Source organism: Pipra filicauda, unplaced genomic scaffold (genome assembly GCF_003945595.2).
Source record: "Pipra filicauda isolate LSUMZ 115617 unplaced genomic scaffold, ASM394559v2 scaffold156_size1729456_pilon, whole genome shotgun sequence".
Classification (NCBI taxonomy): domain Eukaryota; kingdom Metazoa; phylum Chordata; class Aves; order Passeriformes; family Pipridae; genus Pipra; species Pipra filicauda.
The window spans coordinates 1,589,932-1,616,443 of NW_024104062.1; the positions used below are offsets into that span (position 1 = coordinate 1,589,932).

Below are 26,512 nucleotides of genomic sequence, written 5' to 3' on the forward strand. Positions count from 1 at the left end.
TGAAGTAAATAGTGAGGTGCCACACAGCATACAGCACATATCTTAATGGTGGATTTTGCAGAGAAAATGTCTCTGGCCCTTCACTCTACCCGCTGCTGCAGGAGAATGAAGTACCACTGTGTTTGAACACGGGATATTTTCCAGCTCATTTGTTCAGTACTTTGGTAAAGCAGCTACATCCAATTACTGTGACTTCCACTATTTCTCCCTTTCCACAGTTCTTCTGTACTTGCATCTCTTTTTTTTCCTTTTTCCTTCTGCTAAGACAACACAAGGTAAATTTTCCCTCTCATAAAGCAAACATCTCTCCAGTCAAGAGGTTCAGATTCATTCAGATAAGCTGTCACTTATATAATTCTACTTTACCTGTCTTTTGTACCCGTACAAATTTTGTAACCAAGACAGGTCTAAGAGAATTTGTTAAACAGAAGAATTTAGATGATGGCAACTCAGAAGACACTACTCTTTTCTTTGCAAATGCTAATTTTTTTGATCCAGAATGGTAATGATCAGGACACTATGCATATATGATCCCCCATGCACTGAGTTGTTCATCCTTGCCATTATCAATTGCACAGTAATTCCCTTTTGCAACCCTTAACATCCTGGCTGTGGTCTGGGCTATACTGTTAATACATTTAATATGCAAATCCAAAAATATACCCCATTCATCTGGATACTCTATTCTTTATTGGCTGTCATAATGGAATGTATTGTTGCTATGCATGGTTAAATGTTGAGGGACTGCTCTGTATTTTTTTGGATGTTGCTATTTTCTGTGCTGCATTTTCTGCTATAGAAACATCTAGATTCATGATTCCTAAACTTGTGAAAGCCAAGCCTTTACATCATCCTCAGGAGATAAAGCCAGTCACACATATCCTGACTCCCACAAGACACTGAAAAAAGACTTATTTTTGCATAATCTGCTTCTTGGAGCTTCACATCCCCCAGTGCAAGATACCTTTGTTTTTATTGTTTCTGATATCTGTCAATAACCTACCATTATAGAGAAAGTCATGAGACCCCTAGTAGAGGGGTAAAAATATTCTTAGAAGCTGAGAGGGCACGAGTGTAATGTAATTCTTCAAACTTTGAAACTCTAACATAGAAAGGTCATTCTGGTGTTGAGTGCCACTGAGAAGAGGACATTCTTTGTCTTCCTTGTCCTACTGTAATTTATTCATATGTATTTATATCATAATGCCACAGGCTTTATCTTTATCTTTGGCTGTTTGATCCCAGCAGTAAGGAAATCAAATTGCTCATTTTTCTGCCATGAAAAATAATCTAAAATCTTGGGAATAATCATTATAATATTTAGACAAAATAACTTGTCAAGAGCACAGTGTATGTCTGGACTTTCCTTCCAGTACCTACCTGAGCCTGGGGAAACGCATGGCTCAGCTCCTGGGGTTGTCTATACCATTAAGCATTAAGCATTACTTAGAGCAAGGAAAAGACAAGAAGGCATGCCTGCTGGTCTCAGTTCTGACTCTGCTCCCATTTGCTCAGTTTGCTGTAGTGTTCAATGAAGGGCAGCTTATTCTTTTCTGCCTTTGAAACAGTGACTGCAGAAACTTGCTCACCAGTGCCATGACAATGATTGTCTTAAAATTTAGTTAAAGGGCCTGAGCAAGCTTCACATGTTGTTGGCAGGAAACCAACCAGAATGGCCTTGTGTAGTCTCATAGGTTAAAAAGTTCTTTATTATGCTTAAGTCAGCAGTAGGGATATGCTCAGTGGGTTTTCTGGGTCTAAAATCTTGGTTACAAACCAATTGAATGGTCCACGGCACATGGATTGATGATATTTTCTTAGTCCAAGTCACCAAACAATTCACAGAAAAATACCTCATTTTGATTTCACGCAGAGAAGAGTCAGAACGAAGAACAGAGACAAACAAAACTCTTCTAGTCCAAAGCCTGGTAAGGAGAAGAACCAGACAATAGGAATGCTTCTGTACACTTTACCTGAACCGTGCAAATTGACCAATGCTCTATCAAAAAGCCAAGGTGACATTTGCCTTTGGCAAATGATATCATTTCAAGGTTTATCTTGCACTAATATGTAAATATGAAAAATGCTGTAGCAAGGACTGTTAAGCCCCCCAGATACTTCCAAGTTAGAAATGAATTATCAGGGGCCTTTTGGGAACTGTTTGTCTCCCCATCTGAGTGAGTTTGTTGTTCTCCCTCCTTCACATTAAGAAAAGATGAAATGACATGTTCACTGATGAAAGAAAGTGCATCTCGTAGTAGTACTATTTTAAAAGTAACCTTTATTTTCAGTTTGCTAGCAATCCCTAATTTAAAATACTATATCTTAAGCAAATTTGGTTCAGCAATGCTGCGATTATTATAGTTTAGGATTTTAAAAAGTGCAAGAAAAGGTTCCTGGGCATCCAGATCTAATTGTTCATCCTGTCACATTGCTAGAAAGATCCCTGGAGAGGATTTGGCTTGTGCGCTCTCCCAGACAATCACTCAGGTGTGCAGGGGTCACAAGATTCTCTCAGTATGTAGCTGAGATGAATCTACTCTGTTGAAAGGATGAGGGAGCTCAGCATACAGATGTACAACAGTCTGTAGCTGTTCTCCTCAGTGCTAAAGAGGGTACTGGCATAATTAATTTATGAGCATGAGAAGCAAAATCCCTATATGTACACACATAGCTTTCCCCCCCTTTTTTTTTTCCCTTTTCTCCAGGGTAGATAAAATTATTGCTGCATACAGGCTTCATCTGCTCTTACAAGATTTTAAATTCAGAATAACAAGACAGAAATCAGTGCAAGTAATCCTGATGGCCCAGTGGCAAAAGAGATCAGAGACACAGGAGGAATTTTCTTTCATTTTTCTTAAACTAGATCTTAAATCCATAACTATTGAGGATTACTTTACCTCTGAAACATCTAAATACCTGACCAATTCCCTCAAATCACCCAGTTTCTGCACAGTGATTTTCTATCCAGACCTTTAGATTCAGTAACAGTTTATCAAGTAAAAGAACACTGCAGGCAATACTTCGGTGGTTAGTATTTGGAGTGCACTTGATTGCATTAATACTTGTACATGGTGTGTTACATAAGCAGAAAATGATTAAGACACATTTGTTGAACTGTAAAACTGTTGTTCTTACCAATAATAACAGCCACCATTATGCATGCAAAATGCAATCAGTCGCTGTGCTTCAGAGTGTCAGCTGATTGCTTCTGCTGTTGAAGGTATGGAGGGGAGGGTCAGAAAGCAATTCTTTGTCCTTAAGTATTACCCTAATTTAAGGGTTGAAGAAAGGTGTATGCAATGATTAGCTGGTCTTACAGAGAGTGGCAAACACTGCTCAGATCCAGATTAGGTTTGCCTTGGTGTTTTGTCTGGGTCATTAGAACCTATAAGGACTCTCTTTTCTCTTTGTGCTTGCTGTGCCATGAAGGATCTTCCAGAAAACTGGAATTACCTCTGAAAGGCCAGTCTGATGTTACCGCATTCACCATTATCCTCTGTGCTCGACCCACGAGCCAATTGCTCACCCATGACATGGTGTGTTTATCCATCTGTGCACTGGACATTCTGCCCAGAAGGATCCTGTGAGAGATAGTATCAAAAGCTTTACTGAAAACCAAAAAGATTACATCAACTGGCTTCCCTTGATCAGCTAGGTGGGTTACCTTGTCATGAAAGGAAATCAGTTTTGATAAGCAGGACTTTCCTCTCAGGAAGCCGTGCTGGCTGTGACCAATGACTGCATTGTCTTTCAAGTGTTTTTCAATACTTCCTAGAATAATCTTCTCCATAACTTTTCCAGGCACTGAAGTGAGACTGACAGGCCTGTAGTTTCTGGGGTCCTGCTTCTTGCTCTTCCTGAAAACTGGAGCAATGTTAACCAACTTCCAGTCAGCTGGGATCTCTCTGGATTCCCACAGCCATTAGAAAATCATCAAGAGAGATTTTGCGATGACATCAGCTAGCTCTTTGAGAATTCTTGGATGAATCCCATCAGGTCCCACATCCTAAGTGTGTAGAGCCCTTTCCAAATCTTTGTTCACGAAACCTAGCCATGATAATGATGATGACTCTTCCTATAAGAGTAACCCTTATAATAATATCAGGCAGGTCCACATGCCCATCCTGCTACCCACCTGCTTCTCCAGGACTTGTCCAAGGCAACCACCAAGGCAGGACAGTCAGCATTTTTATTTCTCTGTGGGTCATGAAGATAGTCACAGTCCTACTTTCACACACTAGCACCAAGCAAGCTTCTGCAGCCTAACTCCAACTCTGTGCCAGAAAAAGAGGGAGCAGATTAAGGCCAAGCAACTGTCTGTGAGTGATTAGAAGCAAATGGGATTTGGCAAACACCGAGTTGGCAGGAGGCATTAGAGAGCAGCGCTTCATCAGTGGGTTCCCCATGGTGCTTTGAAGGGTCATTGTGTGTACTGGTGGGATTCTCATGTTTTCTTGCTTCCTCTGTCCCAGAGGCATTTTGTGGAAGAAGATTATTCTCTGCCACATAATCACTTCACCCCTCCCTCTCCCCACAGCACACCCTTCCTTCACAGGTTTGTTTATCATGCCAAGCCTTGATACAGGGTTTTGCTGTGCTGTTTCTCCTCTGCCCTCCTTTCTCTCCTTACACAAATTTTTGTTGCAGAAGCAGAGCCTCAAGAGATTTTTGATCAGTGAAATACTCAGGGCTTCATGAATTGCTTCTGCATTTAATAGGATGCTAGGAAGGAATTGAGTGAATGCTTATGGAGTGCTGGAGGAGGAGGTGCTGCTTCAGGTTTATCCTCACAGACATCTTAGGTACTGACATGAAAAGTCTATAATTCATTACTGTGATAGAGACACCTTCCTTTACTGAAAAAAACACATAGATGCTCAGGAAACCATGGAGTCTGGGGTGGTTCAGCATTTTCTGGCCATTTTCTTCACACTGTAACTGACCTAAACAAATTCCTCTTGCTGCCTAGGCAAGGGTGTTTGTCATATTGGGGCTGTATGGTGCATCTGGAGACTATCAGATCAGACATAAAACCAGGGATTTGAACTCCCCCTAAATTGCTCTATTCCTTGCATCTTAGGAGTTAGAAATGTCTAAAGGTATAAACTCAGTCAGAAAAAATATATTAGCATGGGAGCTTGGGTGAAATTTGAGTAATTTGTTTCTGAGTTTTGTTGAATTATTGATGGTTGTGGTTGTTTTTAACATTAGCAGAGATAAAGTTTTCAGTGGAGAGTGAGATAAGGGTCAATGAGAGGAATTACATGTATGGGAGGAAAAAATAAAAACAACAAACTACATTCTGGCTGTGGAATGGGTATTCATCAGACTAGAGTAGAAGAGAAGAATGGGACAGCACCAAATGAAGTTTGATTTCAAAAGGCTGAAATAGCTTCAAGAAGGCAACAGGATTTTGCTGCAATGGGGAATGTAGTTCCTCCAGACAGAAATACAGGCCACCATAGAGTATTTCAAAGTATTCATCATGTGTATTTCAGTCTGCAAGCGTCTCACGCAGGTGTGGTATGGTCCCCATAGCAATCAACTGAAAGGTTTCCAATACTTGTGATGGAAGTTCACATTCACATTCCTCCTCGATCCCCTGAAGCCTGGCTTTGCTGACTGAGGCTGTCCTGCGTCAGGATGTTGGAGGTGGAGTTGTGCATACCTGACCTGACTGCTACATACATTTGTATTACTGTTCCTCTATGATGAAAGTGAATAAGTTATCCACGGATGTGGGTGTGAATATGCATTTAACTCTGCTAACAAAATTCCAGGGTTTGTCAATCAATGTTTGAGGAGTTTATCTTGTTCATACATTAAACTGTCTGGTGAATTATCTGAGTCCAGTTTTGCATGCTTCAGCTGCAGATGGCAAACACATTGAGCAAATTCCTAATGAACTGATTACTCAGCTTAGCATTTAAACTGCCACATTTAACATTCTTCAACCCTCATAAACATATTGAACTACTAAAAGGATTATGGCTGCCGGGTTTGCTGTGCCATTCCTATAAATTAACCTAGGAATTTAATCAAAGATATGACCAGAAACAAGAATAACAGGAGAATGTGCTGACATGATAAATATTTAAGTCAGAGAAAAAAAAATTGTACCGAGAGTTAATTTTCAAGAAGATTTACTGTAAGCAAATATTTCACAAAAATACACGTGCAAAGTTATACCCTGTGTCAGGCCATTTTTAGCAATCATTTTCACATTTTCAAATTTCCAAAGTCATCACTGAGGGGAAAACTGGTAGGATATTTGAAATCAACAGTAAAAGTTTCACGGACTTGTGTATTTCAAACCTTACTATTGATGTTTACATCTATAGGAAAAAAAAGAATTGATCAATTTCCATCAGTTGAAATCTCCTGCACAAACCCAAAATTTATCTACAGTTATAGAGGCAACACCTTCCACGGGCGACTGTGTTTTCACAGGAATTGAGGACACACAGTTGTCCCTTTTAGATAATGAGATTTTTCCCATATTGAGTCAGGACATTCCTGATTTTAAGTGGTTCCAGGACTTGATATGACTCAGGTCCGTACAGAAAATCGGCTCAAACTCTGTTTGCTGGGAGAAAAACACAAAGTGATTAATCTGTGTTGTGTGCATAAATAGCTGCATAGGTGGGGCACATTTCTACTTCACAGAGTGCTGAGGACCACAAGCTGGCTCATAAGGACCATTGAATAGCCACTAGGAGATGCAGAAGATCAGAAAAGAAAAATAAGCCAAGGCCACTTAGAAGATTGATTGGTTTGTTGATTTATGAAAATAGCTGCATCTCATCAAATTTACAGATGCTTCATGGTGTCTAGGGAGAGGGGAAACATTTTCTTTTGTAAGGAGGACACAGGTATTAGTGGAGACATATTAGTCCAAACTATCTGACAGAAGGAATGGCCATATGGAAATGTCCTTATTTGTCAATTGCTAAGGAAGATACACTGCAGCAATTGCATGTCATGTTCACTCAATAAAAAGACTTCAACTGTGATCATGACTTCTAACACAACTCAAAGACAGCTGTGAAAAGATTTCTGTAGACCCTAGTGAACTTCAGCAAAGACTGATGTTTCTGCTTTATGACCTCTGGATACCACAAGGAAATTTTTCTTTCTGCCAAGTGACTTTCACTCTGTGGTTGAGGGAAGAAAGATTTTTCTCTTATATTTCTTTTTTTTGGTTCATGGTTGTTAAAGAGGGTCTCCTCGCACTCTGGACATCAGGGCTGTGATCAAAGCTGAAAAGATATTGTAAGTATGTTTTCTGATCTCTAAAATGTCAGGACTACATCTCCACAAACTATTTGTATAACCCAGGAAAGGTGTATTTAGGCATACTTTTCTCTCCCTTCTGGAGCTCTGTTGTCTTCCACCTTAGGTGATACATCACTAGATTTTACCAAAGAGAAGAATAGGGGTTGAATAGTATAAAAAAGGACCTAACTGTACCCTTCAATTCCCCACTAGGTGCCATAACTCTCTGCCTCAAATCCAATTCATGCTATCATCCTCCATTACTTACCTTTTGCCCTTTAAGACATGAGTTATGGCAACGAAAATTAATTGTTATAGGCATCTCTTAATTTTTGGAACACTTTGCTTTCAGTTTATCCCCTTACAGCTTATATGAATTTGTTGTTTGAGGGCACAGATTCATTGGTTTTAGTTGTAGACAGAAGATGTCAGCACTTCTAGAAACAGAATCACCAAATGCCATGTTGAATGATCAGAAAATGTTAAAACCACCATGAGCACTCACAGAAATCTTTGTCAGGAAAGTTGCTGAACAGCACCTAAGAACTCATTGGCACAGGCATAACTTGGACACGGGCATCCAGAACATTATTTACCTCTTCAAAACTAGGCAAGCACACAGAGTCTTTCTGATGCTTGTGCTCTTTCACAGAAGGTTACCGGGAAAGATATGTAACTCACAGTGCTGTTGTCCACCAAATTAGAAGCTCTTCTCTAAGAAGACTTCATCATGGCAATCCCATTTATATCCCATGATAAAGTGGTTTTCCTGTTAGCAACTGGTATAATGAAGAGATTTTTTTTTTCACATATTGTTTCTTCTTCATTGCCTTTGCTATCCCACCTCCCCTTCTAATGTTCTTGTCTCCATATTACGTGTATATTTTTGTGAGCAAAAGGCAGGATGCTCTTTGGACATTAAAACTCTAAAAAGCATTCACAAGACCTAGTGAGCTGAATCTTAATCTAGGTACAAAATTTCTTTGTGAAAGGTTTTGTGAAGGAGTTTATATGAATTAAATACTAATTTCTCTGTTTGTGTCCATTAGAACTTATTTGAAACTTAATGAAGATTAGAGAGTTAACAGATGCTTCACTGGTATTTATTGTACTTGTTCTTTTCAATCCATAATGCATAAATTGTGGAAAATAAATGGAAATTAATCAAAGTTATAAATATGGGTCTGCAAAAGAAGTTGTTTTGCTTGATAAAATGGGTCCTGTGCCTGCCAGACATTGATCATGAACTCCCTGCTTTGTGTGGCATTCTTGTCAGAAGATAACTATAATCAGGGAACTGCATGAAGTTTATCAGGTGGTTGCACGAACTGGCTAAATGACTAGTTATAGATGTTACTGGCTCTGCTCCTGAGCCATTTCCTCTGGAAAGCTCCTTCCTGCAAAGTATGATTATTTCTTATTTATACAGTGTTATACACACCATTAATCTTCCTTTTCATCCTAGTTATTGCTGTCACCTCTTTTCATAGCCAGAAGGGACTTAGAACTGCCAAACAAGAAAACTCCTGTCCCGTAATCTGCTGACAATACAACATATCTGCTTCCAGCAGGGAAGCTTCAGAGGCTGTGATCCCTTATGGACATCAACTGAGGAAGAACATTAAGAGTAAAAAATTCCCTCCTAACTCATCAGATAGGAAGGTGTAGAAGAAACAAAAAATCAGACAGATATAAGTAGCCACTGTCTGTAGTGGAAGTAGTTCCTTGCATATTGAGTTGCTGGGTACATTTTTAACCTTGTCTCGTGGATTCAGAGATTTATTTGAAGTTTCCAAGGGATGTCAAGAATTGGTCAAAAAGTTGTGAGAGGCTGGGGTGGGTGGCAGAAGGTGGAAACTTTCACCCAACCTCTAACTATACTTTTAATTTCTCCAAATACTCCCAACAGAGAGAGAAGATTCATTAATATGGCGTGACTGAAAAGCAATAATCTGGGAGGCAAAAATAGTAGTATCATGCTGTATGGTGTAAATGTTGGCTAAAAGTAGGTAGTGTAGAGACCAATGTAAAGTACTCTAAGACTGGTCAGGAAATACAGCTGTTGAAGGAAGCAGAAAATGAGATGCATCTTGTTTGATACAATTCAGAAAAGTGTACAGGGGTCAAAAGTCACAGCCAGTCCCATCAAAGAGAAGCTGTCAACGTGATCTGGAGCAGAAAGTAGTATTTCAGTGTATTTAAACTGAAAGGGATTTTCTCTACTCTCGGCATAAATTATTTCACTGTCCAATGTCCTGCATATGTGTGTGTTGATCCAGCTTCTGAAATGTGTATTGTCTTCCAGGGGTTTATGTGCATCTGTGGTTACTGAGAGTAGCTGCTGCTGACTAATTTAGGCAGTTTGATTAGATGCAATGCACTCCAAGAGGTACCCAAGGTTTCAGTAGAGAAGACATAGGCACAAAATCAACATCTTAGTAGCTGTTACATTGATCCATGTTTTCTTGAAGAAACAATGCAATTTAACCTTGCTGGCTGTTTGCTTATCACAAAAAACTGCAATATGACAGCAACAATATTCCTGTGATTAATTTCTGTAATTATATTTTAAGTGTTTTTCTTCTCTTCCTTTATTTTTTTTTGCTTTTCTATGTGTGCACCATCTCCCTCCCATTGGAGAGCACAGCTGATGACAGCTCAGTGATACCTTACCAATGTACTAGGAAGCATCGCAGTTGTCAAGGCAAAATGTATTTTTCCATGTGCTTGGTCTAAAACTACTCTGTACTGTATAAATTTCCTATGCTTAATACACCTGCCTCTTGTCAAAAGCTAGCAAAAGGTAGAAATATGCTTGCTCTCTACAAAAGGGAATGTTTTGCTTGAATGAATGCTAATCAAATGATTAAATTCAGGCCAAGTTTCTCTTCAATGCTTCAGTAGAGTGTTATGATCCAGTTACAGGGGATTACTAATCAACAGGTTTTGGATGAAAATCAAGCAACTGAAGACCTCTTTTGACTAATGATCATTAGGCATTATATTGCTAATTATGACCAATGGGATTGTATACTTAGAAATCCCTTCCATACTAAAGCATGCCACATATATTGTTTTGGCAATTTAATGCAGACAGGCAAACTAAAACCTGGAAAACTTCCATGTGTTCCTGAAAAACAAGTTTTGCTTTTAATCTAGACAAGAGCTTAGTTAGGCAGTGATACACATACTGACACATCAAAGGATTTAGGATGGTCTTGTCGCTCCGTACAGAGAAATGCCCTACAAAGATGGTGAGACTAACTCTGGCCTGGGAACAATGCCACTGGGCTATCACAGTGTTTTATTTGGCCAAATAATCTTATAAACCCAGGTGCATTAGCCTATGCAAAACACTGTTACCCTTGTCCTTGAGCCTGAGCTTGACTGTTTCTGAATGACATTGCAGCATCACATCCATAAACATAGCTGAAGGGCTTAAAAGACCCTGTAGGGCCAACAGACACTCTTTTTGAAAGCCACTTATTGAAATTACGTTCATCATCTTAACTTTAAAAAAATTTAAAGGTCTAAAAATACTTGATTAAAAAGGCAAATGGACCGTGTATGCTTTATAAACACCATGTCAGCCAATCCAAGTAGTAAAATTCCCAAACAAGTCATATGGGACAAAGCCTGTAATATTTTACTGAATCTCAGTCCCTCCTTTCACAGGACTGTCTGTGGACCCCTCCCAGCACTAACAGCAGTCAGCATGGACTTGGTGTGACCTTGGTGACAGAAGACTAGAAAATGAGAAAAATCTCAGTTTCTTTCCTGGAAATGGAGAGAGTGATTGAGAAATTATTCGTGTTTCTTCCTATACATGTATTATGAGGCATCAACTGCCACTCAGGTATTCGTGTTCAGAATAAACTAATAGAGCTCCTTCTTCAGCTTTCAGGTAAGGTGTGGCACTCCTTGCCACTGGGCTATTAAATACAAACCACAACTTTTGTCTCAGAAAGTTCATAATTTACAAAGTCTTGGGTCTTCTGAGAATATTCTAGAGAAATATTGATAAATGCTTGCTCTGTTCCTCGCTAAATGTTTTGGCCACTATAAGATACTGAAAATGGATGAGGTGGTTCTTTCATCTGGACCTTTCATCTAAAGCAGGATACAAGGTCTAGCTCTCATATGTCCATTAGCTCCTGTGATATTCAGTTTGCCATTTGGCACTGCTCAGATAAAATCTTAGGTTGCCCAAAACAGTCAGTTTTTAAAATGATCTCCTGTCATTATTGTTTTCTGATATAGGTGATGTAAACTATGCTGCTGGTGTTATGAAAAAGTTTTTTATTCATGTTCTTATCTCTAGGATAAAATAGTAGTTTAGAGTGTTAGACTAGGAGATTGTAAAGCTAGGTATTACTTTCAGATATGTTACTGGTTTCTCACACAGCTCCAAGAAATATACTTCTCTGTGCTTTTTCATCTGTAAAATGCTGTTGATGGCAGAGCTCTGTGAAAATATTTGACCATATTAAAATGGAAAGCACTGTTTGATAGCTTAGAGCTTGTTATTATCACTGTGCAGAATTCAGGCCCAGCAAAATCAAAGCATCATGTCAAAGCATCATGCCTGCTGTTCTCACTTATATAACTTCATAAACTCTGGAGCATTTTCTTCTGATGGAATCAAGTTAGGAAAGATGAACCTTCTGTATCTCTTTGGCATTCTGGATCAAAACACCAACTGGTACAGCTGGAAATCACAGCAAGGCTTGTTGATTTTGTTCCTGTTGTATATTATGATAATTCAATTATTGTCACCCAGGGTCTGTAAGCTATTAAGTCAACCACAAAATCACAGAATTGTTGGGGTTGGAAGGCACCTCTGGAGATCATCTAGTCCAACCCCTCTGCCAAGGCAGGATCACCTGGAGCAGGTTACACAGGAATGCATCCAGGTAGGTTTTGAATGTCTCCAGAGAAGGAAACTCCATGACCTACCTTGGCAACCTGTTCCAGTGCTCTGCCACCAGCAATGCAAAGAAATTCTTCTTCATGTTGAGGTGGAACTTCTTATGTTTTAGTTTATGTCCATTGCTCCTTGTCCTGTCACTGGACAGCACTGAAAAGAGTCTGGCACCATCCTCTTGGCACCCACCTTTGAGATATTTATATGCATTAATGAGATCCCCTCTGTGTTCTCTTCTTTAGACTAAACAGGCCCAGCTTCTGCAATCTCTCCTCATAAGAGAGATGCTTCAGACTGCTCATCATCTTTGTGGCCATCTCCAGTAACTCCTTGCCTTTCTTGTACTGAGGAGCCAAGAACCGAATACAGTAATCCATATGTGGCCTCACTAGAGCTGAGTAGAGGTGCAAGATCACCTTCTTCAACCCCTTGGCCACACTCTTCTTGATGCACCTCAGGATACCATTGGCCTTCCTGGTTGCAAGGGCACGCTGCCAGATCATAGTCAACTTGTCATCCACCAAGACAGGTCCTTTTCAGCAGAATTGCTCTCTAGTAGGTCAGCCCTAAACCTAAACTGGTACATGGGGTTATTCTTCCCCAGGTGCATGACCCTGCACCTGCCCTTGTTGAACCTCCTCAGGTTTCTCTCTGACCAGCTCTCCAGCCTATTAAGGTCCTACTGCATGGCAGCACAGCCTTCAGGTGTATAAGCCACTCCCCCCCCCCTTGGTTTATATCATCAGTGAACTTGCTGAGGATACACTCTATCCCTTCGTCCAGGTCACTGATAAACAAGTTGGATAAGACTGGACCCAGTATTGATCCCTGGGGAACACCACTGACAACAGGCCTCCAACTGGATTCTACTCCATTAATCACAACCCTCTGAGCTCTGCTATTCATCCAGTTCTTGATCCACCTCATTGTCCATTCATCTAACCTGCATTTCCTGAGCTTGTCTATGAGGACCTTATGGGAGACAGTCTCAAATGCTTTGCCAAAGTCGAGGCAGACAACATCCACTGTGTGTAACGAGCCTTTTTGTACCTCCAACAAATATTAGGGTGGTTGAAGTTCCCCAGGAGAAAAAGGGCTTGTGACCACAAGGCTATTTCCAGCTGCCTATAGAAAGCCTCATCAACTTCCTCCTCATGATCAGGTGGCCTTTAATAAACACCCACAAGAGTTTCACCCATACTAGCCAATTTCTCAACTTTTTTGTCTGTCTCACATAAAGAGCAACTCCACCACCTTACCTCCCTTACCTGTCCTTTCTAAAAAGTACGCAGTCATCCATAACAATGTTCCAGTCATGTGAGCTTTCACACTTCTAATTCTTCTTGTTTATTCCCCATGCTGTGTGGCATTTGTGCACAGGCACTTCAGAGTGGTAATTAAGCACCCAGGTTTCCTAGAAGGGGCATAAGAGGATTCACCATAACCATAAACAGCCTTGATGTTGGTAGCCCTATGATTCTCAAGTTGAGAGGCAGCTAAAGAATGTCTGTAGGTGCACTTGTTGGTCTGGCTTACTTCCCAGGGGAAAACAAGGGCAACAGCATTGCCACTTTGGACCCCACCCCTTGAGGTCAAATCAAAACAACCAGCCAAAAAGGGAAAGCTGATCTTCACCTCTGTATCTGCCTGGCAGCCTGACTTCCTCTGCCCATACAGGCAACACTGCAGCTGCAAGTCCCCAAGGCTTTCCTTCCTCTCACTCACTGCAAGGAGTTGTCTCTTGTATTTTCTGTAACTTCCAGGCATCTCTGCTCTGTTCTTTCCATAGAAATAGTTTCTATTTGTAGTGTCACTACGCTATTGGGCCAATGAGGCTATTTAATGAACAGATAATCTTGTTCCTTCATAAGGAAAAATTGCTCAGCATTACAGTTTATCCACAAAGCAAACAGATTGTCAAATAAAATAGCATATTATGCCCTAAATAATTAAATAACCACAGAGATATTTGTCATTCTGCTATTCAGCAGACTGGTGTCAGCTGAGAAAGCAGATATCTTATTGCAAATGATGTTGGCTTCTCTTTCAAAGTGCAGTTGTAGAAGGAAAGCAATTGTCAAAATGACAAAGTGGGGTTCCATATTTTTTCTCTCTATGACTTCCTGAGCAAATTTGTTTCATTTATACAGTTACACAGTGATTTTTCTAACTACCAGCACTGCTACCTCAGACTTAGAAAATTGCACCAGGATTCCTCTGTTTCTCTCGTGCCACTACCAGAGAAGGTAGCTCAATCAACATTTAGCTGACAGGTTTGTTGATGAACAAAGCAGAATAGGATTTTGCTCTCTTCTCATAACAATAGTGGCTCGTATAGCTGAGCATATTGCTTTTTTTTTTTTTTGTCATCTCTGTGCCAGCAGCAGTGGAAGATAGGAGTGGTAGAAGGAATATGGTGCTTCTTCCATAATAATGCACAGTATTGCTTCAATGAATAAAAAGCAAGTTTTCAGCTGAAATGGCAGAGATATTTATTTGGCTCATTGCACAGTAAATAGATAAACTGGACAACTGTGCATGTTTGGAATTTAATGCAAGAAGATGCTGTTCCAAATACACTGTTGAGTATTTAAATATTAATAATGCTTAAAAAGTATCTGTGTTACTCATGTAGATTTCAAAAGATCCCAAAGCTATATTTGTGTGTGTTTATATTCTTCTCTGTTCCTGGCAGATTTTCCTTCTCAACCTTTCATATCTTTCATTTACAGTAACAGGTTTCAATTCAATCCCTGTTTAGATTTGTTGCCTCGAAAGTCAACATAACCAGAAACACCTGCTGTGTCCCATTAGAAAGAGGGACTGTGAGGCTGTGATATACCCAGCATGTGTTTTTTCATTTGTATCAAGTTGTGAGCTATATGACCCTAAAACTGCACACCACACCCTCCAATAGTAGACACTCTAGCAAAAGTAATATTTAGAGGTGTACAAAATCCGTAAGTACCAACTTTCTATCACTCCCAGAACTGTGGACATAACTGAATCAACTTATGGCTTCACAGGCATAAGAGATACAAAAAATTGTAGTAATAAAGATTTTATTACTCTAAAGTATTTCTAAAATAACCTTCTCCCCTCTCTCTTAAAAGGGAAGTAAATGGAATACATGATAGTGTGGCAAGAGTGTTTTATAGCCATGCTTGAGTAAGGCAGCCATTTGAAAGTCATGCCAATAAAAGGTCAGCTCCTGCTGCCATTATTCATTTGTACAGGCTTAACAACTTCGATAAAATGATATACTTGAGCAATTTGAGCAGGATTCAGTACAAAATATTAATTTCAGGACTGTTTATTGGAAATTAGAATTTTTTATCTATGATATAAATAATATTTTGGGCTATAAAAAATGAATGGACATTTTAACATCTTATTCTCATTGCTAAAATAATGGCCACCTTTCAGGTTACTTGTTTACTTTTGCCCTTCTGTCTGCTGTGTCTGAAACTGGACCACTCTGCTTTACTTTGGATATTCAATCAATATCACTTTCCTGTTTTCAGTTCAATTATGGGTGCTTCAAAGTCAGAGTAGTTACTTTCATCAGCTTCTTTTCATGGCTTTGTTTGCTCTTCATCTTGAAATTGAAACATTTTCCAATAAACTTCAGCCACAGGACATCTGTTTCAAACAAACCTTTCCCTCAGGGCCTTATCTGTCCTTCGTAAAAAGCACATTGTTGGTCTCTGGTTCATTTCTCTGCTGCAATCACCAGCACTGTAAGTATTAGAGGAGAGCACACTGTACATCTCCAACTCTGAGGCTCCTGGAAGTGATTTGGTCCCCACAGTGGCTAAACCATCCCTGGAAACCCAGAAACACCAACATGAGACAATCTCAGCCACATGTGTTCTCATCATCAGCTTGTCTTGGAGCATTTTCTACTTAGTGCCTAATCCTGGGGACTCAGAGACCACAGAGCTGACACAGGTTTTTCCAAAGAACATCTCTGCTGTGCACGGAGCTCCCTGATAATAACGGCACAGCTGCACTACCATGGTGGAAAAGGGATTTCAGGCAGCTGAGGAACAGGCTCATTGGGCTGCTTCTCTGTGCTTCATTCACCCAGTGAGAAACTGGTTTGTGACTAGGTCTCAGAACTGCTATTACTATCAGACAGAAGTTCTGATAGTAATAATAGTTGATGCTTAGAAATTCCTGTATCCAAGCACTTCCAACAAATTTAAGGCTGACATTCCTCAATTAGTATGCATGAATGCTTAAATGAAGAATTCCATCATTGGTTTTCCTGTCTCATTCTTCGTAATCCATTGAACTCCTGCCATGATACCATTTCCTGTTATCAGACACTTGTCAGTCATGAGCAATCAGGCAGGTACTTCGCAATTAGCAGGGAGAAAATACACAATTTCTTTGTGTACCAGATGTTTAAAGCCAGGAGCAGAATAAGCCAGAAAAATGCTCCACCCTTGTAGTGCTGCAAGTCAATGTCCTGTAGCATGACTTGTTTTCTTGGCTATGCTTTCTAATTTTTAGTAATAGCTCAAGAAGAGTGAGGGCTACCTACTGCTGTATTTGGCTGTCTTTACACGGAACTTAGATTATTCTGTCTCTTCAGTTTGCTTACAGGGGTTTGGTGCTGAGGTGCTTCAAAACAGGCTTGTTATAAAAAAATAGAAACTAATATCAGAGAGATTTTTCATTCACAAGGAAAAAAAATCACTAGTGTAAGGAAGAAAACAGTACTAGAAGCAACAGCATGGGCAATTAACCCTTTTCAAACCAATTGTTGGACAGAGTATTTGCTGTACTTTATCAAGCTGACACCTGGGGCTTTCTTTTGAGTAATTTAGCATCTGCAGAGGTGGGTAACTGAGATTAGAATAAGTGTCTGGTCCGTGTAATTAAATCTGTACTGCTTATCAGCAGTACTGAGAGCTCTCAATTGCCTTTGAAGGTCTGTTGCCTGTGCTCTGGTTTACATGCAGACAGCAAGCCAATGCTTCAGAGTTTTCAATCTACTTACCCAGATCAAAAGAGGGATGGGAGGAGAGAGAATGGTCCAGAGCAGCCAATGAACACACTGGGCAGATGAATAGCAAAGAGGAGGGAGCCAGATCTCATGACAATTATGCAGATCTCACATTAGAGCGTGACACATTTTGTCATTTGGTGGTATCCACCACTGTGTCATATTTTCCACAATGAAATTCCAAACCATTAAGAACTTGGGAGTGTGTGTCAATTTACCCAGATGAAGTAACTGGGAGAACTGCTATGGAAGAGCAGCATATTAGCTGCCCCTCTTAGGTCTTCCTAGGATAAAATACAGCCCGTTTTCAGACATCTGGAACTGCTGCATCTTAAGTTAAAAAACCTGAAATATTATTGAATCTCAACTAGATGATATCTGTGCCTGTTTTGGAGAGTCCCCATTGCCCTAAAAAAATTATTATTTTTTTTAATTTTGGGAATTTGGAAAGGGTGAATGGGATTAAAATATTCACAGTTTGTTACAGAAACTGTATGTCCTGGACAGTAGTAATTAACATCTTGTGATTTGTGTGTTAAATTAGACATTATTGTGTTATTGTTTTCCTTGAGGTTGAGATGCATTATTTTTGTCCCCCAGATATGAAATACTTTGCCTTGATATTCAACTTTTTTTATTTTCCCCTGACCTCTTTTGTAAACTTTTTTTTTTTTTAATAATCTAGCATACTTAAAGACAAAAGAGAAAAAAAGCTTGCCATGCATGTGTTGACAGGTTGTTACTCGTTTAAATGATTGCAATCAATAGTGCAAAACTGTTTCTCAGAGCCTGAGTGAGGAAGCATCATTGTTTGAGAGGAAACCTGAAGTGAAACAGTTCATGTGCAAGGGAGTGTGCACTGTAGTGTATCCCAAAACATACAACAAGCTTTAAACATATTAAGAAATGCTACAGCCAGATTAAACAAGGATAGGGAACTCTTTGTGTTCTTTTTGCTTAGCACAATGTTGCAAAAGTTTTAGCATCTTCGCATCCTGAACATGATTCTGATCTAAATTCCTTTGGAAGAACAATGACAGAGATTGTTGCTAAGTGGCATGGGTGAGATGTTATTTAGTATCCTCTAGAGCCAAAGCTGAACTTTAGAGGGGACCAGTGGGCTCCAAGGAATTCTTTTCTGAGAAATTAGTTTAATATGTCAGCTATCAACTCCTAAGGTGAGTGCACAGTGTCATATAGCTACCTCACACAATTACTGAGGAAAAAAGAAGGGCAGAGAACATGGTAGATGGGTCCATTACATCTCTGCCACCTATTTATATAATCAATTCCCAGAGATGTTCTGGATCTCTCTGGAATATCCAGCCTATAGCACTCTGCTGTACTGCACATCTGCTAGCAGCTAAGCAAAACCAACCTGAGCCCTGTTTACTGAAGCACCCTCACAGGGGCTACAGGTATAAAGATACACTCAGTTTTGATTAGTAGCCTGGGGAGTTGAGCAGTGCTGTGGGAATACCATATACAAAGCACAAGACAGGAGGCAGAGGTCAGTGGAAGAGGAAAATTAGGGAATATTAACAGCTTTAGAAAAGGCTCCCACCTGAATTCTCAGTCTTTATGGAATGGGATCTTTTTAATCCAAATTCATTGGAGCATAACACTATTCATAGTAGTGAAAAATTATGCTGCCAAAGACTATTGAATATTTCTTTACTAATAATAATCATTGAACTCAGCTTAAAAATTGTTACACTGGCAATGAAGGTGGTCATATTCACTCATTTTGACATAGAGTATTTCTACTTTTTTGTGTGTATTGTTTTGGTAAATGCTGCTGGTTAGATGGTACAGCTAGACACCTGGTTGTAAGTATTTCGGAAAAGCATAAGTTTTCATCTTTTTGTTGGAGGAATATGCAGTAATCAAGTTTCAGTACAACAGGAGACATTTGAGAGAAATATTATATATGACTGACAAGCATTTGCTCATGACTAGTAGTGCAGAGGGGTATTGATATCAGGTGTGAACCAGTGTAGCTGTTTTTATGTTCTTATTGGCTGTGGTAGAGTGAAGAAGCTTCCTTCCCCCACCCCAGAGCACCTCTTAGTTGTAACACTCAAATTAAATTTAAAAACTATTTTTGCCATTTGGCACAAAATCTGTTTATTACCTCCCTGTTTCTCAATTATCTCCCATCATCTCTGCACACTGCAATAGGGTGTATCTGAAACCCGTGTACCAGACTACGCTCTTGGACATTTTGAAATCCCATGAAAATACTTTTCACAGGAGATGTTGAGATTTTTAAAGAGCTTAGCTGTAAAAACCCAATGCAAATGATTCATATAGTTGATGGTAAAAGCTGAGAGAAAAATACTTGTTTGTGTAAATCCAGAAACTTTCCACTGAGGGAAAGCTACTATGACTCCAGCATTTTTCTTCTGTGTCCCTTGGCACATCCTACCAGGGATTGACATTTTTTTTGACAGGTTTCAATGCTTTTAGCAAACACCAATCAGATAAAAATGATGTTGTCACTTAAGGTGGGTATGACAGAAAATCATTGTTCTTTTATTTTTAGGGTAAACCAGTGCAGAAGGAATTAAATTATTTCCCTAAGGTCAAGGGACAAGGCAGGAGAGAACGAAAGAATTCATATTAGAATTTACTTCTGAAACAGCTCCTGGTGTTTTGAATGTGTTTTCTGAATACCCAAATGCAAATGGTACAGGAGATCAGGAGATCTATGGAGTGGGTTTCTCTTTTTCTCTCCTCACATGTGATTGGTGACTTCTGGAACCTCAGAAATATGACTGCCAACCTTTTCCCAGTGTTTCCACCAGGGTTTTCAGCTGTGATGAACCAGCTGAAATGTTCTGTTGATGGGACATTTTATCAAAACATGTCCCAAAGGCTTTGGGTAAGTCTGTTTGCAATGTGCTGTAGTCATGAGGCTCAGTCCCCACGCTCAAAGTGAATGAAAGTGCTCTCTGGAAGAGTTTGAAAAAGCATCTCCTCCACCTCCTATTAGAAACATGTTAACAAGGATTGACAATATCCATATAGATCAAACTCAGAGTCAGTAACTGCAAGTGGGTGGTTCCTGTGGGCTGTCTTGAAGAACAGTAAGAAGCTTTTTTCCAGATGGCATGCTGAGCAAACTGCCGCTCACAGCTTTATGGCTGGTGAGTTTGGAATTTTATGTTGTATTGAAGTTATGACTGGATAGGAAACAGAAAGCAGCATGAATGGGCAGACAAGTGATGCTGGTGTGCCTTCAGGGAGGAGTAACGCACTGCAGGTCAGATTTCACCATTTATGATATGACGCTAAAGAAAGATAATTGAGTTATGAAGCTAGAAATCATCAGCTCTTTTGCTTCTTGAAGAGAATTTTGGTGCTGCTGAAAGTAGCAGATTGGCAGCCCCTGAGTCTGGAGTCTTTTTGTCTATCAAAGGGCAGGTACTGCATGAACAGCAGCAATATGTTCTTGCTCTCCCTGAAAACTTCTAGGGAGACGAGATTGCTTACTTACAGTCTTTTTCAGTTTCTTTATTTACTATTGAGTCTGCCTTCAGGGTAGTCAGTTTTAGCGGTTGAACCCAGACTTGCTTCAAAGCCCAATGCATGGATGAACAACTCTTTGTTGGTATAAAAGAGATTTGTCTAGAGCTCTACGAATGATGACGAAAATCGTTCAACTTATGTCCTGTAAACTGCCAAACATCCATGTGACAGCATCACCACCCACTTGTGATTGCTGTCTCCTGAAGGACCCATCCCTGCTACCAGGTCTACCAGAATGATTCCTTCTTTTGATTATAAATGATCACATCACATGCCTTCTAATCTCGCTCCAATGATTGCAACTTGTATGATGTCTACACACCACTAAGTAACAGGAATAGACTCTCCTAAACGAGTAATGCTAACATAACGCTCATTCCTGAAAGTCTTGACCTTTCTGGAAATGCAGATAATAGCTGCCAACTTCTAAGTGCCTTAAGCATGTTCTTTCCCTTCAGCTATTTCCCCAGATATATGTGGGACACCCAGGGCATAGAAGAGTAGCCATCAAGCCCAGAAATGTTGTCTTTCTCAAGAGAAATAAGAAAGTAATAAAAGACATAGGTATATATGACTTTACTTGACACTGATTTTCAAATTTTGTTTAACCCAGTGGTTCTCAGAGAAAGGTGAGAGATGTATTCAAAATAACTCACATTCTGCCTTTCCAGACTAAATAATTATTTGCTATATACTTTTCTTAACCTAGACCTTTTGCATTTATTGACTGCTTTTGACTTGAAAAAAGTCAAAAGCACTTCCAAAGTCGAATGAAGGCAGCATCTCAGAGAAAAAACACTCAGTCTGGCCAACTTTATTGTTCCTAGAGATCAACATGCCACACACCTGCTATAAGCTGATTGCTGCAGTTTCACCCATGCTGCAAGACAAGCACCATAAAGCCTCAACCATACTGATTTTTTACTCTAACATGGGCTGAGTTATCTGTTGAAGATGCCTGTTTGCTCTCTGCCTATAAGGATGCTTGACATTCTAAGCTTAGCTTAGGCAACTACAGACATTACTTTCAGGCAAGTAAAATTAGATGGCATACTGGAGCCCTAGCACGGGAAAGACATGGACCTGTAGGAACAGGTCCAAAGGAGGACCACGAAAATAGTAAGAGGGATGGAGCAACTCTCCTATGAAGACAGAACTGAGAGAGTTGAAGCTGTTCAGCTTGGCGAACAGAAGGCTTCAGGGAGATCTTAGAGCACCTTTCAGTACCTAAAAAGAGATACAAGAGAACTGCAGAGGGACTTATACTTTAAGAGGGCTTATGAGAAAGATTGGGACAAACTTTTTAATGTGGCCTGTTGTGATAGGACAAGGATTAATGATTTTAAACTAAAAGAGGGTAGATTTAGTCTAGATTTTTTTACAATGAGTATGGTAAAACACTGAAACAGTTTACTCAGAGAGATGGTAGATGCCACTTCCCTGGAAACATTTCCCTGGAAGCCTGGAAAGCCAGGTTGAATGGAGCTCTGAGCAACCTGATCTAGCTGAAGATATCATTGGTCATTGTAGGGGAATTGGACTAGGTGGCCTTTAAAAGTTCATTTCAACCTAAACCATTCAAGATTCTATGACATCAATTCTATCACCAATGCACAATATAATCATTAACATTTGTAATAATAACATATAGAGGCAATATTCACCTTCCTTGGCTGAAGTTGAGGTAGGTTGTACAAAAGATTTGCTTCCTCTAAGGTATTCTTGCTCAAATGACAGAAGGAGACTTCTGTTTCATGGGGGGTAAATCTCACATCATAGTCAGGGAACATAAAAAGTGTACTTAAAAATTAAACTGAATGGGTTGATTGATAGAGATCACTTAACTTTCTGTAGTACGTTCCTTTCTAAGCTGCCATGAAAAAAAAGTTTTATTCTTCGGTTAGCTTGCTGGATTTTTTACTTTAAAAAAACTCTTAAATTTATACAAAGTTAAGAGCTTGTACTAAAATTTAAAGGGTTGTTCTGATGCATTAAAACCATGCAGGTAGTGTTCCTTTCTTTTTGACTGGCCCTTCCTGCTTGAGTTAGGAGTCTTAGACCTTCTATACCCCACTGAAAGTGAATGTTTAGGTACTCAGAGAAATTAAAGTTTAAAGAAGTCCCTAGAATTTCAAGTGGCATTTCCTAACATAAAATGTCATGGAAACCATTGGGTCAGAATATAAACTAAAAATCCAAGGAAGGCCGAGCATAAACTGAAAGAGCAAAACTAAAGAATCAAAGTTTACACACTTCTGAAAAAGCCTTCTAGTGTCAAATGTCAAAGCTCGTCTGGTTTTCCCATCAGCTTAGTCCTAATAATAGAAATAACTTTGAAAAAAAAATCATAGCATAACTCTTACTACACAGATTCTTAGGGATTTAAGAAAGGTTTAATACTTAATCATCTTGGTTATGTGTGAGTATGAACACAACACATGCTCTGTGGGATCCCTTATGTTCTAAATCTATTACAGCAGCTGGGCACTGGAACCACAGAAGTAAAAGCTGAAAAATTTGTTACCAGTAAATCATCTTCTCCACATGTTATTATAGCAGGACCTTTTCCAAATAGTCAGTGAAAACCTATTTTTCCTTTGTATGTATAACAGATTTCTTGCCTTTTCCTGAGAATATTACCAGAATTCATAGTTTCATTTTAGAGTTTGAATGAAATTTTTTACTTGACTTATTTCCCTCCCTGCTTTATTGGATCTCTAATTGCAAGTTCTCTTACCCTTAATCTTCAAGTCCATGTAGACAGCTCTCATGCTCCTTTTTGCATTGATGGATTTAGAGCAGACATTAAGTCTTTTAGGTTGTTTTGCTTTACTTGGTAGGATCACTTGTAAGGGGCTTATGGGCTAACTCTTGGAAATAAAAATTGGAACAGGTTATCCATCCCTCCAAACATTCAAGGTCAGGTTGAATGGGGCTCTGAGAAACCTGGTCTAGTGGAAGATGTCCCTGCTTATTGCAGGGACCTTTTAGGTCCCTTCCAAACTAAACCATTCTATGATTCTATTATTCTAAGTCTTATCTTGGTTTAGAGACAATACTGTGAGATATGGGTATGTGGGGAGGGTAGCATGAGTTTCCTTCACTTCCTAATACCTATAGTACTTTTCCTCAGCCTCCAAATGATATTTAATTTTGATGCTGCACAATGAAAAGTATGTGAAGGGAACCCTGGGTTGGAAGTCCCAACCCAAACACAATGTACAGAGATCTGTTTAAATGCAAAGGCATCAAATACTGGAGGAAACAGTGGGTTGCAGCAGTAACACTGTTTTGTCTGGAGTGGCAGGAGGGGAGGGTGAAAGAGAAGGAGCCAGCATTACAGTACCAGTGATGCTACACATTATGCATACTATGTTTGTAGAAAGATAGAGGATACCTCAGTCTCAAGTAGTGAAACTTTAGGCAGTGACATATTGGCTGAGACAACTAGAAAAATCTGTAACACAACAGGCTTTTTTTAACTGATTTTTTATTGGTTATTTTGGTTTTCTAATAGGCAACTGTCACATCACACACAAATGCATCAAATTCATTGGCAAAATTTTACCCTGTAAACATTGCAGAACTTGCTCTTTTCCTTTACACTTAAAAAAAAGAAACAAAGAAACTCAAACAAACAAAAGCCACACACACACAAAAAGAAAAAAATAAAAACACAACAACCCCCCTCAACATTTGGACTTAGCTTAGTTTCAGATAAAAGTAACATATCAATTTACACCCTGATGAATAGCCCTCTTTTTCCACCTGATTGCTGCAAGTGCAGCTCCAGTGTGATGGCAGGAAACAAAGTGAAGAAGAGTGGAAAACATATATATTTTCCTCTTTGCTTTTTCCCTAAGTACTTAAAAGCAGGATCTCATGCCAAGATCTAAAATAAAGGTCTAGAAGAAAGAGCACTGGCTGTCAAGCACTCTGAAATAAACCCACCTGTTCAGTCATCACTTCAAGAAAGTGTTGACAGCACTACAACAAATTTAAATGGCAAATGATGGTCCTGTTCACCTGATGGAATTAATTTTTAGGACTGTCACTAAGGAGGTCCTAGAGATCTTAAACTTGCTGAGGAGCAACATATTGATCTCTATCTAAGTGGTCTTCATGCTCAAATTGAGCTTTGGGTGGCAATGTTTGTACAGGAGACAATCTCCCATTTGTTATCAAGTAGAGCTACAGATCTGAGTGCAAAGTAAAGAATGGAGAGGTTGTCTGTTTTTGAAGGCTTTTCAGCAAACTTAAAGCACTGATTCTGGTTCCCTCTGAAGTTCTGCATGGGTCTCAAAAAGCTTTCGCTTAAGGTGATGGTGGAAATCAACCTTGTATGTGTCATTATTTGAGTGTGCTGTATATAGCTGTGTTTCTACGATACTGTTGGAAGAGAAGCACAGTCATCTTGTGACATGTAGTGTGAGGAGGGAAGAAATGAAAAATCTCCAGTCTTTGTTGAGTGTTGTCATTACAGCCCTCCTGGCCTATTTTGTCATGTGAGTAACTATTATGAATATAGTTAATTCTTTGTATGTCTGGATTTCAATCAAAGGAGTCACAGAATTTACCTGCAGTCTCTGCTTTCGTATGTACAAACTTACAACTGTACAGCGTGAATAGAAGTGGAGAACAGGCAAAATGACCCGGTACTATATTTAGTCAACAATTCACAAAGTTTTTATGAAGTACTGTTCAGATTGTCAAGGTTTCACTAGCAAAATATTCACTACAGTAAACTTGTATGCTTCTTGCCAGTAATGTCCCTGCAACTAAATCCCTTCACAGACATATTACTGGCTGCAGATCAGTGGAAGAGGTAATTTGAGACCTCCAGAGCTACTTGAATTAATCTATCCCAAAGATTAAAACCTTACTGCTGAAGCAAATTCTATGCCTTATCCCATACTGACCTAAGTGATAATGTACTAACATTTTTTTTAATGGGTAAAGATTTTACTTCAGGGCAGCTGACTGACATTTGCTCATTCTCTTGGGAAGAGCAGAGTTTAAGAAGGATCTGGCCTTTTTTCTACTCCTTTTATCTCCCAGTATGGGATGGAGGATTACTTTGCCTCTGAAGTGGACAGTACTGTTGACTAACATTGCAGAGGAGTCACAGTTCTTTTCCCAAGTAACTGTAGGAGACTTAAATGTAAAGGTCAGAGCTTTCCTTTTATGTTAAATCTCTGTTTTTCAGTGGACTATTGAAGGATTCACTGTCCAGTTTCTGTCTGTTAATACTTAAGTCAAATATTCTTTTCTCAAGGCCATGCAGTTATATTCAAGGAGGGTCTACAAAGCTCATTTTTATATTAGAAGACTGTCCTGCAGCTGCTTCTTCTGATCACAAAGCTCCCTGAAGCAGAAAGCTATGTCTAGTAAAGCTGTGGCAATAGTATAAACCCATCACATTAAAATTAATTTCAACCTCTGCAATTAAAACTGGCATATGGACCTGCAGCTTTTCAAGATGGAAGGTGAGGCAGTTAGAAGGCAAACATTGGTGTTGCTGCTGCTGTAAGAATAGAATAAAAAATATACCTTGGGGAAATGCATGTTTACCTTTTACTTCCCTTTACTAGGACAAAACAGTCATGTCTAGATTCATCCTGTCTAACTTCTGAGAGTATGGTAGTCACTTGAGCCTATATCTGTTGTCTAGGGATGGAGATAAATACCTCCAGATGATAATTCAGTTTTGAGGTATGATGAGAAGCACATCTTGTTCCACTGACCACTGATTGTGACCTTAGATT

The 26,512-nt window shown here is 39.4% G+C and overlaps 1 protein-coding gene across 3 annotated transcripts in view; it reads left to right on the forward strand.

Annotated features, from left to right (window-relative positions):
- The window catches only part of LRFN2 (leucine rich repeat and fibronectin type III domain containing 2), a 158,762-nt gene that overhangs the window by 69,079 nt on the left and 63,171 nt on the right, over positions 1 to 26,512 (forward strand). For 2 of the 3 annotated variants that reach the window (XM_027748903.2, XM_027748900.2), the window contains one exon: positions 10,954 to 11,182. The exons of the other annotated variant lie outside the window; for it this stretch is intronic. The gene's annotated coding sequence lies outside the window, so the exon portion shown is untranslated. The remainder of the gene's footprint in view (positions 1 to 10,953; positions 11,183 to 26,512) is intronic. 3 annotated transcript variants of the gene reach the window in all.